At 34.4% G+C, this 15,403-nt stretch overlaps 1 protein-coding gene and 1 non-coding gene across 2 annotated transcripts in view; one reads left to right on the forward strand and one right to left on the reverse strand.

Moving 5' to 3' along the window:
• Window positions 1-15,403, reverse strand: part of LRRC4C (leucine rich repeat containing 4C) — a 1,094,185-nt gene that overhangs the window by 1,056,978 nt on the left and 21,804 nt on the right. The window lies entirely within an intron of this gene.
• LOC126019813 (U6 spliceosomal RNA) lies at window positions 5,567-5,669 on the forward strand. The gene has a single exon (XR_007499434.1). It is a non-coding gene; the product is annotated as a U6 spliceosomal RNA (small nuclear RNA).

Genomic DNA, 15,403 nt, shown 5'->3' on the forward strand with positions numbered 1-15,403 from the left:
AGAATAATTGCAATCCAATCATTTAGTTCTGAAACCTTCTGAAGCGCACTGTCACTTATTTGGAGCCTTCAAAATTAATGCCTCTTGCCACACCAAAAGAAAGTACTGCTGCAATGACTTACTGTTGTATATTCCAATAATGAGAATTTGAATGATAACACGAGACAGCATGAGCTGGCCTTGGTTCATCTGTATTAATAATTGATTCTGGTAATCTGTCTTAACCCCTCCTTGGCTTCTTATTCCCCAGAGATTTTTCTCTTGAAGGCAAAGGATTTTTGTTCTGTAATTTATAGAACTTTATCTTAATGATGCCTTATTCATTGGGGGGAATATTGGATTGCACTAGGTTTCATGCATTATTTTTATTGTAAATTAGCATTGTGACAGCAGAGCCACAGTTCCCTTACCCCACATTCAGTCAAGAATTATTTAACTTACATCTTGTGTAATAGCATGTACATTGAGTGCCAAGAATTTCTTAGAGACCCCTCTTCTTTGTTTATGCCAGCAAAACTTCCCCTGTTTTTTCCCAGACCTTAAACATAATCAATCATAGAATATGACTCTTCACTTGATCAACACAGTTTATGCTGCCACCAATTTAATTAAATCCATGAGCCTTTTGTGGATATATCATCTCTATATAAAAAGAATTAAAATAGATTACTGGTTTCTATCATGGCAGCAACAAATCTTGGTAACTTAAGACCAATTTTATATATGCACATATATGCATACACATATGTACATATGTATATATACACAGATCAAAGATATTTAATGATGCTAAGGGGTGGTAATTCCAGAGCTGTAATAAGTTTATTTATTTATAGACCTAGTTTTATTATTTAAACCTCAAGGCACAACTGCATTGGAATGGGCAGTTCATGAGAGATTCCTAGTTATTTTCTTTTGTTGATAGGAAATTGGAACTTTGAGCCACATATGGCAGCAGTGCTCAGGACAATCTCCTGGCTCTGGCTACAGAGATTTTTCTTGGGGTGCTAAGGGAATCAAGTTAAGTAAAAGGAATTGAACTCAGATCAGCCACCTGCAAGGTAAGTGTTCTTCCCACTGTTCTCTCTCCAGCCCCAGTTTTACATATTTTTTGCCTATCTTCTGATCAAATAGAGCAATATAATTTTATCTGTTCAATCATTGATGCATAATATATAATTAAAAAAAAGTTGTGTACCTCACAAGTAGTAACCACATGCTTAAGGTGAACTTTTTTTGGAATGATATAATATTTTAGAATAAAAATTATTTTGGAATCATTTAAATTTTCTGGAACTCTTCTTGCTTTCTGACTAAATTTAACTTGTATATCAGAGTAAGGCATTAAGCCCCAGTCAACAAACTCAGTTTTCAAGATAGGAAAACTTTTCCTATATCTGTGCCTATTATTAATAAATTTTATATACTAAATATTTTAAAATTATTTTTCTACTGGCTCCATGCAACCATATAAAGCTTCACTTACTTTACTAATTGATTTTCTTATTTTTTTTTTACTAATTGCTTTTAGCTTATCAGAAAGCACTTCTGTGGACATTAATGTTAAATAGCAATATTCCAGGACCTGTAGCCGTTCTATGATTGATTTATCTTTAGGACATCTGATTTTCAACATATTTGATATGTTACTGTTTGTCTTCTGACTCTTCTAAATAGGATCCAGAAAGCAAAGAACTTGATTATTTTTTTTCTTTTGATAGCTTTACTATTAGGAGTGGAATATTGTATACTACATAATAGGTATTCAATATATATTTGTAAACTAACTAAATAAAATAATTTAATTCCAAACATATATGAAGTAGTTTTTATAAAATAAATAAGAGTAAGAAAGGGTTGAACTATACTGAGTTTGTAACTGCTTTGCTCTCTGGGTTGATCAGTTAACTCTCTTCTTATTTGCACATATTTATATAAAGTGAGCTTTACTTTGAAATTAGATGATAAAAATAAAACAAACTATCACTCATTCTGATATTCAAGTCTTGTCTTAGCCCCTCAAAGTCCTTGAGCAGCTACTTCTTGCTTTCAATTAAAAGATGTGTGCAACAATATCCTAGGAGGCTTGAGGATAAATTGTATCCCATATGACAAGAAATTCCGGGTTGTTTCCAAACTCACAATGAGAACCTAAGCTGCTCTGTCCAGTCCATATATATAGGTTGCAGGATACCAGAGAAAACTATTGAGGCTTTTTTGCTTGCTATGAGAAGGGTGGTTTCAAGAATTTTTTATTGATTTATGGCTAACCAAACAATCAATTCCATGGAAGAGCCTAACAATACAGTGCTGCTCAGGGATTACCCAAGCCATGCTGGGAATAATTTAGGGCCTCCATTTCCACATCTGGTGGGCCTGAGGACCTCAAGAGCTGTAACTTCTAATTTGAAAAGGATAAGGGTAGGGACAAAAATCAGCTTCATTCATGGCATGTCCCTAACTTTTAATACTGTTTCTTCCATTCTAGCCATGTGAATTCAGAAATTAAGCCTAATCTAATAAAGTCTCAATGGAGAACTAAACATAATCAGGATCCTGATTGCAGTTTTTCAAGGTAAGGTCCTGAAATGGAGAATCCAAGTAAAATGCTCATCTCCTAACTTACGAAACCTATACATAATCAGGGTGTGATAAAGTTACTGTGTTCATAGTTATGCTTTTATGCTTTAATATTAATGTCATACAATAATAGAGAAGTACTCTCAGCATGAAATGCTCTGGGCAGTAATGACAAATTCATCAAATGTATGGAGTCTAACATTTATAGAGGAGAAGGGATATCACTAGTCTTGAGGCATAATTTCAGAGCTCACTAAAAGGGTATTTCACTGATATACATAAATAATTGATGTATCTCCTGAGTATATGTTTTCCCCTTTGTATTATTGCAAAGATACATGACATGTTTCAGACATAATTTTTTCTTTATTAGTTTCTTGTTTTCTAAAGATCTCCTGTTATTATCTCTTCTATATTAGATCCTCTGGTACAATCTTCCATCATTTTTTTTCCCTTTGGGTTAATAAAACAGATCACATTGTGTGAACATGCCCTTTGCAAACTACTCACCAATGTAAACTCTATTTAAATTAGCCTTGTCAGAACTTGGGCTGATCTTTTCACAAATGCTAGCTATACATAATCAAAACCAATAACTAATCATATCTTAGTCATTGAAAATGTTGCCATTAATTTATTTACAAAGGGGATGCTCTTGCAAAAAAAATTCTTAAGATTACAAATTGTTAATTTTCTTCCTGGTTCTCAATTGGAGCATGATTCCGAAACTTACAATAAACTAAAGAAGTGTATAGTCATAGATGCAGATCTATTTTTATTTGATCTATTTCTCAAAATGAAGATAATCCCCAGATATATAAAAATATTTGGGCTGTGTGTATTCATCCACATGTGCAATTTTGTTTGTTTGATTGTTTCTTTTTGAACCACATGAGGCAGTACTAAGAGGTTATTTCTGGTTCTGTGTCTAGGCATTTCTTCTGATAGGCTGAGGGGAGCATATAAGATGCAGGAGATGAAACCTTGGTTTGTTGTATGCAAGGCAATATTGTACATTCTGTGTGATCAATGACTCCACAGATGTGCTATTTAACAGGAGCACAATATAAAATCTTAGAAACTAATGCCTATTTTAGGTCTCCATTGTGCCAGATACTGAATATATTATCATAAAGGCAGTTAAACGTCTATGGCATGGAAGAAGGATTAGATGGGCAATAATGGAGCATGTTGGGTTAATACAAGAACATATATATATCCACAAGAATATATATTTATATCTATATTAAATAAATAAATACACATTTTCTAGATATTTCATTTAAGTAAGAGAGTCAGAGTAGGTAAAGAGAATATAAAGTAGGTTATAAATTCCATATAAATACAAACCTAGTTCTGAATTGAATTTACCTTGACTTCTTCTTCTTCTTCTTCTTCTTCTTCTTCTTCTTCTTCTTCTTCTTCTTCTTCTTCTTCTTCTTCTTCTTCTTCTTCTTCTTCTTCTTCTTCTTCTTCTTCTTCTTCTTCTTCTTCTTCTTCTTCTTCTTCTTCTTCTTCTTCTTCTTCTTCTTCTTCTTCTTCTTCTTCTTCTTCTCCTCCTCCTCCTCCCCCTCCTTCTTCTCCCTCTCCTCCTCCTCCTCTTACTCATTATTATTTTTGTCCTCCTCCTACTCCCTCGTGTTTTATTCTTGATTTTCTTCTTTCCTTGGGTGGGATACACTCAGTGGTGCTCAGGACTTTACACACAGAAATTCTCCTGGCAGATTAGGGGGACCATATAGGATAATGGGATTGAATCCAAGTCAGTCGCATGCAAGCCAAAGCCCTACCTGCTGAGACAACTCTGGCCTTTAACTTGTTTTTAAAAGAAGAAATAATTAAAAGTTCTACCTACTTTCTGCTCAAAGACCCCCTCCTAGAAAAAATTATCATCAATAAATTGATTCTCCATTTTAGTGAAAATAAACTCCTCATTTTTACTTTCTTTTCTTCTAAACTGTCTGAATTTGCTTTATGTATTTTTATGTGATTCTTTGAGGCCATCCCATAATTCTGAATTGTAATTAAATCAGCTAACATCTCTGAAATTTAGTTTTCTAAATAGTTTATCAAAAGCTCTAAATAAGATAGCATCGGCTTCTACAACAGATCCCTCTCTAGAATATTAGTAGTTTAACAAAATAATAAGTCAATTTCTTGTTCATCATTTGGCTTAGGATGTTTGCTTTCCTGTATTTCTGTCATCTCCCAAGAGTTCTTTATTTCTAGTCAACAGATAAGGAAGAAGAAAGTAGACACCTTTACTTTTTTAAATTGTTTAAATCAATTGTGATACCCAAAGCTTAGTACACATTTACTGGCAGGGATAAGTCACATGTCCATTAAAACTTAACAGGAACTGAATCAGCTCTAAACTGAACTTGTCACTAACAATCTACTCTTAAAAATAATTTTTGGTGAGAAACTATGTAGCTATAATTTTCAGAGGAATGTTTTCTGCAGCTTTTGCTTCTATAATAATGTGCTTTTTTAGGCAGATTTTTATTATATTAAAATATAAAGCATTTTAACTATACATTAGAAGAATAACATTTTTTCCTGAAAAATAAAACCCAATAAATTTACATTAACAAAAATATAAATGTACGTCTTATGAAATTTCTTGAAAGACTTTGAATAAATAATCCATGGAGATACTATCTATACATGTAAAATGCTGATAAATAATATTATCATTCTAAGTAACCGTTGTGAAGGTTGCAGTTGTGAGAGCAACTAATTAAGGCAACTGAACTCTGTTTTACTATTTTCAGTATAAATCATTATAATGGATATAGTGGAAAAGTGAGGCAAATGCAAACATTTTATTAAATGAGTAAAATATCTTAAAAGAAGCAAAACAACATTAAACAACATATAACCTAAAATATAAGAGCTAAATGTTAGACATAAATATTTCCATTTGGAGGTTGAGTAGTTCTGTTTGTTTTGGATTAAAAACCTTTCTAAGAATGTATTTAGATACTTGCTTTGGCAGCATGTATACTAAATTTGGAATGATACAGAGAAGATTAGCATGGTCCATGCTCAAGGATGACATGCAAATTTGTGAAGCGTTTCATATTTTTAAAATAAAATCATAAAATAATGAATGTATTTAGATCATACTCAGGTCATACTCTGAATTCTAAGCTCAGAGATCATTCCTGGCAGTGCTTGGGGGAGGGGCAGTAGAGAGACATACATGGTACAAGAGATCAAGCTGAGGTTAGCTGAGTGTAAGGTAAGTATCCTACTAACACTGTATTTTCTCTTACCCAGGAATTTAAAGTAGACATTAGAATTTAGATGAATTTATTTTGAGGATATGAGATCAGGTGGAACTCTTCTATTTTTTTTCCCTTGTCAATTCAGATTATCAACCTCTTTTCATGGCTACTAGGGAAAATATGTCTATATATTTATTCTTCTGTCACCTATATGCCTGATTATTTTATTCAAGCCATCATTAGTATACTGTTGTTTATTCACCTAAACCAGTTATTTTCCCTTTGCATTTAAAGTAGCACCTGATGTGTTTGCTCTTTATGAAAGTAATATTTACTTTGTGACATTTGTAAATGTGAATTTAAATATTTTCAAAATGAACTATATTCAGTGTTTGAGCACCTAAACCTGAAGTGAAATCACACAAAGTTTAAATAAATGTCTTTGGAAGTAGAATATATTTCTTGATAATCTGGGATATTTTGCCCCCAAGGAAAAAAATACCTTAGATTAGCAGCTAAGTCTTGATAAAGGAGCTTTAAAATCAAAAGGCATTTGTAGAAATCACTTGAGGTGGTTATTTTATTTTTTATGAGAAAATAGGAAATTTAAGTTTCTTATTCGAAGACATACAAAATGATACATTAGTTTGAAAATGTTGAGTATAAACTTATACTAGTAAATTTCAATCTTCCAGCTGGAATCTGTTAAATATATACAAAGATGATAGTGTAGGAGTTTGAAAGTTTAAGAGTATATTGTCCAATAGAAGAGAAATCAATATGTATTCATCAATTACTAATCATCTTGGATCAGAAGGTCTCTAGACCTTTTGGTACTAGAATAAATGTGTGAATGTTTAAATGGCATCAAATAGGAATAAATAGATAACTAGTGTGTTGGTGGGTGTATGGATCTTAGGGTAGGTGATACATTCCTGCTCATGACATTTTCCAACAAAACTGAAATTTTATTTTAATATGTCAATTTAGCTTCACCAGGGACAGAAATTTCATTCAATGCGAGGATAAGCATTTAATAATAAGCTTTAATAAAAGCTTTTTATTTCAAATTTTCTGCAGGTAGAAAAGTAAATTATAAAAATATTTATTCAAATGTTTCAAGCACAAGAAAGTTGAAATGTAGACAAACATTAAAGTCTTTAGACTAAACTTACATAAGTTTGACGTTCTTTGTATGATTTCTTGGACTAAACCTCAAGAATAAATTTGACTGCTTCTCTGAAGTTCTGTGCATGGAAATAAGTTTGCTGGGACAAAACACAGTTGCAGTTATACTTAACTTCAAGGGGTATGAATGCAATAAAGTAAGGATTTTGTAGTTATTTGGCAGTGGAGTAATCTACAGATCTCTATACAAACCAGAGTCTTTCATGGATGTAACATAAGACAACACTATTTTAGAAAATAAGCCCTTTAGCTGATAAATCTCTGATTTAGATCTTTCTATTTCTGAGAGAAGCCTGAGGTGGTGGTTCCTGATGCCTATCCTGACATTTGGGAAGATAGGCTTATCATTTTATTGGGCTCTGCAACCCAGCTGGTACCTTGCTAAAAAATAACTTTTGGAAAATAACGAGAAAGGAAAATCTGTTTGCTTGTCCTACGCATTATTGTGTTCTGTTCTCTAGAGGATTTGCAGGTGTGATATTATTTCCCAGAAATACTCAAAAACATTTAACAGCACCTGTTTTGATCTATAAGGTTCTAACTGAACTCCCTTACTAGAAAAATATAGATATAGAGATTGTTTTTCTCCAGATAAAGTGGAAATTCTTTTCATAAACAAGATGTTTTTATTGGTACCATTGGTCCTTTATATAATATATATTTATATATCTGTATATATAAGTGTATATATATACATACATATATATATATGTATATATATACTGTGTTTTTTGTCAGCTGGGACACTTGTGTTCTTCTCGCCTCTACCAAGGCACTTCCTTATATTTTAATTTGAATGATTATGGGATCAATACCTTTATAAAATAAAAGTGGTGTGCTTTTGTTTTGGATTAGGTTACACCAAGCTGGGATCAAGATTTACTCCTGACTCTGTGGTGCTCATGGTTTACACTTTGTAGGATTCAGGGAACTATATGATATACTAGAGATCAAACCCTTGTTAGTAACCTGAAAAGCAAGCATCTCTATCTCTGTACCAACTTTCAAGCCCAAAAGATGATATGTTTCTTTAAACAACATGTTGCTGCTATAGTGATGAGACGTGTGATTTCATTAATACAATAATATTCGAAGAAAGATTTTTAGGAGACATATATAATTCAAAATTTACACAAGTAAAAGGAAGAGATATGTCTCATAAAAACTCTACATTTATTTTATTATTAGTTAGGTGATGAATAAAATCTAAAACTCAAATATCAATTACGTCTAATTTTTCAATATTAATCAAAAATTCTCAAAAATATTAGATGCCAACCGTCCCTGCTTACTGGAAAATTTAAGCTCTTATTTCCCTCATTCAGTGGAGAAATGTACTGAGTGTTTATGACTGTTAACCTTGCCTGGCACTGACTACTGACTATTTGTCAACAGACAACAATTTTATGCATTGTCATGTGCTCTATAAAAGAAGAACATTTGTCAAAAAATAGGTTTGAACAATAAAACACTTAGTAATTTATTTTTATAGGAGGTTCTCAGGGCTGAATCTTGTCTATGCAATCAGGGATCACTCCTGGAGGAACTTGGAAGACCATATGGGGTGCTGGAGAATGAACCCAAGTTGGTTGCATGTCAGGCTTACCCGCTATAATACTGCTATGGCTCTATGCACTTAGTAATTTCCAATACAGTAAACAAAGGTATAGGTATTTCCAGATTTTTTCTATTGTTCAATTACATGTAAAATAAATATTCCTTCTAATTAGAACAATATCACATTATAACATTTCATAAGTTTCTAGTGTGCATCATTATAAATCAACATCATTATTTATTAAAAACTCTTCATTGTCACTATCCTTGGTTTTCAGTGATATGTTTTTCCAGAAAAATCAGAAACTGACTTTAGCACTGTCACTCAACCACACACTAAAACATTCTGAAGCAGAAGGGAATTGTCTAGCTTAGAAGTATCTCTTTTCAGGGTAGGAAATGAACTTATTTATATAGTCTTCTATATTTCATTGGCCAGAACTGTGTTACCTGTCAATTTAGCAGAAAGGAATTCAAAGAATTGACTGAAACACTCAAGATTTGGGCATTATATAGGCAAGAAGGTTCTGTCAACAAGAAACGAGGGGGATGGGAGAAGCCTAATATATTTTAATAGAATCCTCTTCTGAACAGGCTTGCAAATTAACTACATAGTACATTTCGGAGTACTTCCACGGCAAAACTTTATATTAGAATTCAGACATCAGTAGCATTTGGAGGTTATGGAGAGGACATTAATTTTTGCCCCAGGTAGAGCAGGACCACTTGGATAAGTTTGTTGAATATTTGCTTTAACTGCAATCAAAGCTAGAAATGTTCACTTGGAGCATTTTTCATAATATCAGATGATCTCTGGGTGAACTCATCTCACTCTAACTTAAAACCCTTGTTTATAAAATTGCAGGTCTGCTAGACTTACTGGACCTCCTGGAAGCCACAAAGACAGTTCTGGGAGCAGTAAGGTTATACTATTTGGACTCCCTTTCTGCAAAAAAAGGTTCTTAGTTCTTCTGATTGGATCCCCAGAATTCAGATCTCTGTCACAGAACAAAGTTTTCAGATAAGACATAGCTATTTTCCTGTCCTTCCCTGTAATTCCAATTTTATTTTTTCTGGTTTGGGGTCACATCCAGTGGTGATCAGAACCTGGGTCTGGGCTGAAAGATCACTCCTGGTGGTGCTCAGGAAATTATGTGTTTCCCAGAATTGAACAGCAGTTTCAGCATGCAAAAGCAATATATACTGTCTCTCCATCTCATAATTTCTGTCACAAAATGAATAAAGCAAGCCTTTATCCCCATCTGAATATAATATAGTCCATGCCCCCAAGCTAGCTTGCTTATTTTAATCAGTCTATTTATTTCTATTGGGGTTATATACAAAGTGTTATCCTTTATGAATCTCTTAATTCTGCATCTCTCTTTATTCAGCTTATAGACTTCTCACTTCAGAAATAAGCCTATATAATGAATTTTTGTTGTATACCTTGCCAATGAGAATAAAAGCTTCACAAATAGAAGGACACTAACTCTCTTGATCCTACTCATCGTTTTATCTCTAGTTCTAGAACCATAAGATATATGAGCGAAAATTGTTATTTTTGAAGAAAGAAAAGACAGGATAAATGAATAATTTTGAAATGCATTAAAAATCCCTTCAGGGAATACAAAGCCTTTTAGAGTAGAAAGCAGCTTACCACAGGTGTTCAAATTCTAGCAACTTGGTCTGTTCTGTGCACCTGACTTTGCTAGGATTTATTTGGTTCTGAATGTTTCATACAAGTAGCTTGTAATAAAATTTTATTGAAAATTCAAATGAAATTCATCTTTTTCTTTATTTTTCTTTTTTCTTTTTTTTTTTAGTTATACTTTTCATCTATAGAATCTTGGAAAGAAAAAAGCTACAGCCTACTTTGAGACTCCCCTCCCCTATCATATTGTGACTTATTTGTGTACAATTTTAATTCTCTGTGGTCAAATGTTCACTCTCCTAAAATCTTTTCTTTTAAAACTTAAGGATTCTAAAATTGATATGTTGAAGATGATTCATTCCAAATCAGATCACTTCATTTGTCAAATTCCTTGCTAAATCAATCCAATGACAAGACAAAGAAGAATTTTGGTCCAGAAAGGTGGTATGAGAGGAAAATGGGAGGTGGGGGGGGTGAGGAGGTGAAGAAAAAACAGGGACACTCCAGAATTTTCGTAAATGGAGCATTTGCAAGAGAAAGAAACAACTATATTCTTGCTGTAGTTTTTGTAGTAAAAAGCAAGATTAGTTCTCATGTTGCTAGCAAACTCCAGGTCCCTGTGCCATGGGATAGAAAAGGTGGTTGTGGGGTGGGAGGAACTGGCCTCATTAAGTCAAACCTTCCCCTTTCAAAATTTCTATCTCCTGCTAGGCCTGCTCAGTGGGGTGAAAAGTTGAAATGGTTGGAAATACCTGTAAGACAAAGCCGAAGATTGGGAAATTTGACATGTGGAAAGTAAGAGTCTCTATTTAAAGCAACAGGAACAGTAGCAAAAATGAATTTAGAACATGCCACTCCTTGTTTGGAACCCGTTAGGGAGCTTGTGTTCCCAAAAGTGATCTCAACATGACACCTAGTGGCAGCTCTAGAATTAACCCTTCCTATCCTGAGCAAAGTATCCTGGGCACATTTTTAAAACCAGTGTCCCCAAAATTTTATTTGTTACTCTTTCTGTTTTGGGGGGCCACACCCTGTGACGCTCAGGGGTTACTCCTGGCTCTACGCTCAGAAATCGCTCCTAGCTTAGGGGACCATACGAAATGTGGTCTGCCCTAGGCAGACACCTTATAGTTTGTGCCATCGCTCTGGCCCCTAGTGTCCCAAAGATTTTAATTTCACTTGTGTTATTTCATGGAAAATAAAAATATTAGAAAAGAATTATAATAAGAATATTCTCAATGATAATTTTGATTTTGATATCTAAGACTTGACTTCTCAAATGACAGTGTTTCTTAAGAATTTGAATACTCCCATCCCACTAAATGTTTGTTCATCTAATTTTTTTATCCAATATGTTTTATACATTACAAATTTATAAACATATTAGAATTAAATAATATACTGGATTTCTCTGAGGTATTTAGGCAGTGGCCCACTTTTAAAATGTTACTCAAAAAAGTAAAATAAATAAACTGCACATGCATACATATACACTTTTGTACATGTGTTGGTATTTTAATTGTTTTTTCTTTTTCAGTTATCCTTTGACCTTAAATTGACTTTTTTTAAACACCCAAGATGCTCTGGTTGCTTATACTCACCTACCTACACACATTTCAAACTATTGGCTGAAGAATAGTTTTCAGATTAAAGGGGAAAACAATTTAACATTTATACTCTATTTTACTAGGACCTTCACCCTTCAATTTATATAACCTCATAATTTTGAACCACCTATATATTGTTTATGACCTCTTGATGAGATCTGCTCTTAACTGAATAGATAGTGTTTAATATGTCCCATTCTTTCTTTACTGTTAATTATTTTTGTTAATTAATTTTTGTTAATTATTTTTGTTGATCAGCACTAATTAATTGATAAAATATCTCAAATGTTATGTTAATATTGATTTGAACTTCTGCTCACATTGGCTCAATTTTATTTAGAACACTGAGTTTCAGTAGAAAAAAAGCAACTAGAGGGGCTGGAGCGGTGGTGCAAGCGGTGAGGCTTGCTTTGCCTCCTTTGTCTGCTTTGTCTGCTTTGCCTGCACAAGCTTAGGACGAACCACGGTTCAATCCCCTGGTGTCCCATACGGTTCCCCAATCCAGGAGCGATTTTTGAGTGCATAGCCAGGAGCAACCCCTGAGTGTCACCAGGAGTGGCCCCACAAAAACAAAAACAAAATAAAAAATAAAACAAACAAACAAACAAAAACAACTAGGATTAATGAAAATTTCCCAACCTCTCTTCCTTGTGTACACTAGATCAAGTAATTAGGCAGTTAATACTATTGTCCCTCCTGAATTTCACCATAAGTAGGTAAATAGAGGGTATCTATGATTTAATATAATGAATTCTTATTAAATATAATTTTCTGAGTGTCCTCATGAATCAAAAATGACAGTAAAGGAGCCAGAATAACAGTGTGTAGCATGAAATAATTAACGATGGGGCTGGATGGCGATGGATGGAGGCCTTTGTGCTTAGGCCCCAGCCACGTGGCTTCATCCCCATCCAGCTGGCGGATTCCAGGCCCAGGTAATCGGCGTAATCAAGACTCACTCACATGCAGGCATTAGGAAGCAACTTTATTCAAGCCCTAGCCACCACGTGTGTGTGGCCTATTCATAACCTTTCAAGCACAGCCATATTTTGCTAGCCCTGCATCTTATTTCCTGTTAGCCATCTTCCCTTTGGGCTCCATGCTGGTCCAAAACCGGAACACAGAAACCCAGAAGCCAGAGCACACAGCAGCGCAGAAAGGGCAAAGAGCCAAAAGGGCAAAAAGCCAAAAGGGCCGAATTTCCTTGGTCCAAGCCTTATCTACCTTTTCCCAGACCCCTCCCAGGAATGGGAGGGGCTCGCAGGTAAAGTTACACCTACTATCCGGTTCCCAAGACCCCTCCCAGAAATGGGTGGGTCTAGGGTCTTAAATAGGTACACCCACAACAGTGGAGCAAGTAGGACAGTTGTCTTGCATGTAATTGACCAAGTTTCATCCTGGGCAATCCAAATGGTTTCCTGAACCTACCAGAAATGATCTCTGTACTCAAAGTCAAAATTAAACACCAAAAAACATCAGGAATGGCTCACAAAATTTTAATAATGACATTAAAAATATTGTTTATTAATTATGCACATTCTCTAATGAACCTAAGCCCCAGAATAAATGATAGAGATTGTTTAAAGTCCATCTCCTGTTAAATATCAGGAATGAGATACAAATTTGAATTTGGAAAATTATCAAAAGACTGGAATACATGCTCTGCAAAGTAAAGGCAATAGGTAGTCCCCAAAGTAGCACAAAGATAAAGCACTGAGCTGAAAAATATCATGAGCTTCTGTTTAAATATTTGGATTTTGAAATGAAAACTGTGTTATAAAGACAATATTTCCCCAAACAACTGTTCAATAATAAAGTTAGTTCCACAGAGACTCGTGTAGCAGAGAAACAAGATGTTACAATACTATGATCTTGTCATTGGAACCTCACTTTAAAAATCATCTACTTGAGTTTAAAACTCTTCAAATCTTAGGCTGATTCAGCAGGAACCTGCTTTTTTTTATCTCTAGAAATAGTTAAAGTTCAAACTCATCATTTCATTTTCCATTCTAAGTCTTCTTTTTTGTTTTTGTTTTTGTTTTTGGGCCACACCCGGCAGTGCTCAGGGGTTACTCCTGGCTGTCTGCTCAGAAATAGCTCCTGGCAGGCACGGGGGACCATATGGGACACCTGGATTCGAACCAACCACCTTTGGTTCAGGATTGGCTGCTTGCAAGGCAAACGCCACTGTGCTATCTCTCTGGGCCCTCCATTCTAAATCTTCTTGAGGCTGGTACCTCAACAAATCCATGGCAAGTAAGGTGGGTGGCACAGCTAAGAAGCTATCATTCTGAGGCTCATACATCTATAAAATCTCAAAACAAAATTCTAGAATATTTTAAATATAAACCTTTCAGTTTTGTCAACCTCATCTAGGATGCTGAGGAAATGGCAGTTGCTTGTTGCTTTTGTAACACAAATACTCGACAGCTTTAAATGTAAAATATAATGACAAGACTGAAGTTTTGCTTGGAAGCAAGTAGAAACTACTTCTTTTCTGAAGCTTTTTGTGTTAGATTATTAATATTTTAAATGAAACTTCATTTAAATTTTTTTGACATTCCAAAGTCCTTATATTCCATTGTCAGATTCCCCTACTCTCAAACAAAACAAAAAACAAAACCAAACAAGGACTAATTAAACTACATAAGAACCAGCATTAAATGCTGGTTCATACTTAAAGTATGTAATCTAAAGCCATGTTATCTGGTTATTTTCTCAAACAACTCTGGATCAACTTCAATGTCACAAACTCTGTGTCTCTATTCATATGAGTTTTTAATTCATGCTTATTGAATTTGAGGGTTAAATGCCTGGAACAAAACAAGAAATTAAAGTTGATTAGGAAAGTCAGTATTACTGCTAAAAGCATATCTGTACACTGAGATCAAAGAGATAATGTTGTGTGTAGGTTGCTTGCCTTGCACATAACTAAGAAGGGTATGATTCCCTGCACCCCTGTATGGTCCCTCAGCACTGCTAATACTGATTTCTAAGGACAAAGTCAGAAGTAAGCCCTGTGCTCAGCAAGTGTATGACCAAAATAGTAAAAAAAAAACAACAACAAAACAACAATATATATGTACATACACTAATCATATTGGAAGATGTCTATCTTTTACAAAGGCTTGCTGAATAATCTCAAATAAGTTATTGATAGCTGACTATTATGACAAGTAGACATCTCTTTCTCTCTCTCCCTCTCTTCCACTCTTTCTTTCTCCTCTAAAATAGCCACATACAATTGTTATATTTGAATGAGTCTCCCCATTTTTTTTCCCTCCAGATGATGGATGACAAAACTAAAATAGGTCCTCTTGAGATAATGTTTTTGAGTGTCCAGCTGGTGAAGACAGGAAAAGCAATATCAGTGAGACAAGATTCTTCAAGAACAGATTTGAACAGAAAGTCTCATCCTGGCCTTCTAGAAATAGAAGTGACATGATGCAGACTGCAAGAAATTAAGAATATCTACATAGTCTTTTTGTTACTTGGTGAAACAGGGAAGGATGGAATCTATAAGGTAGAGATGGTTCTGTTGAACCCTGACTTGACCAAACTAGCCCATCCACACCGATGCAGACCCAATT

Source organism: Suncus etruscus, chromosome 9 (genome assembly GCF_024139225.1).
Source record: "Suncus etruscus isolate mSunEtr1 chromosome 9, mSunEtr1.pri.cur, whole genome shotgun sequence".
In the NCBI taxonomy this organism is placed as follows: domain Eukaryota; kingdom Metazoa; phylum Chordata; class Mammalia; order Eulipotyphla; family Soricidae; genus Suncus; species Suncus etruscus.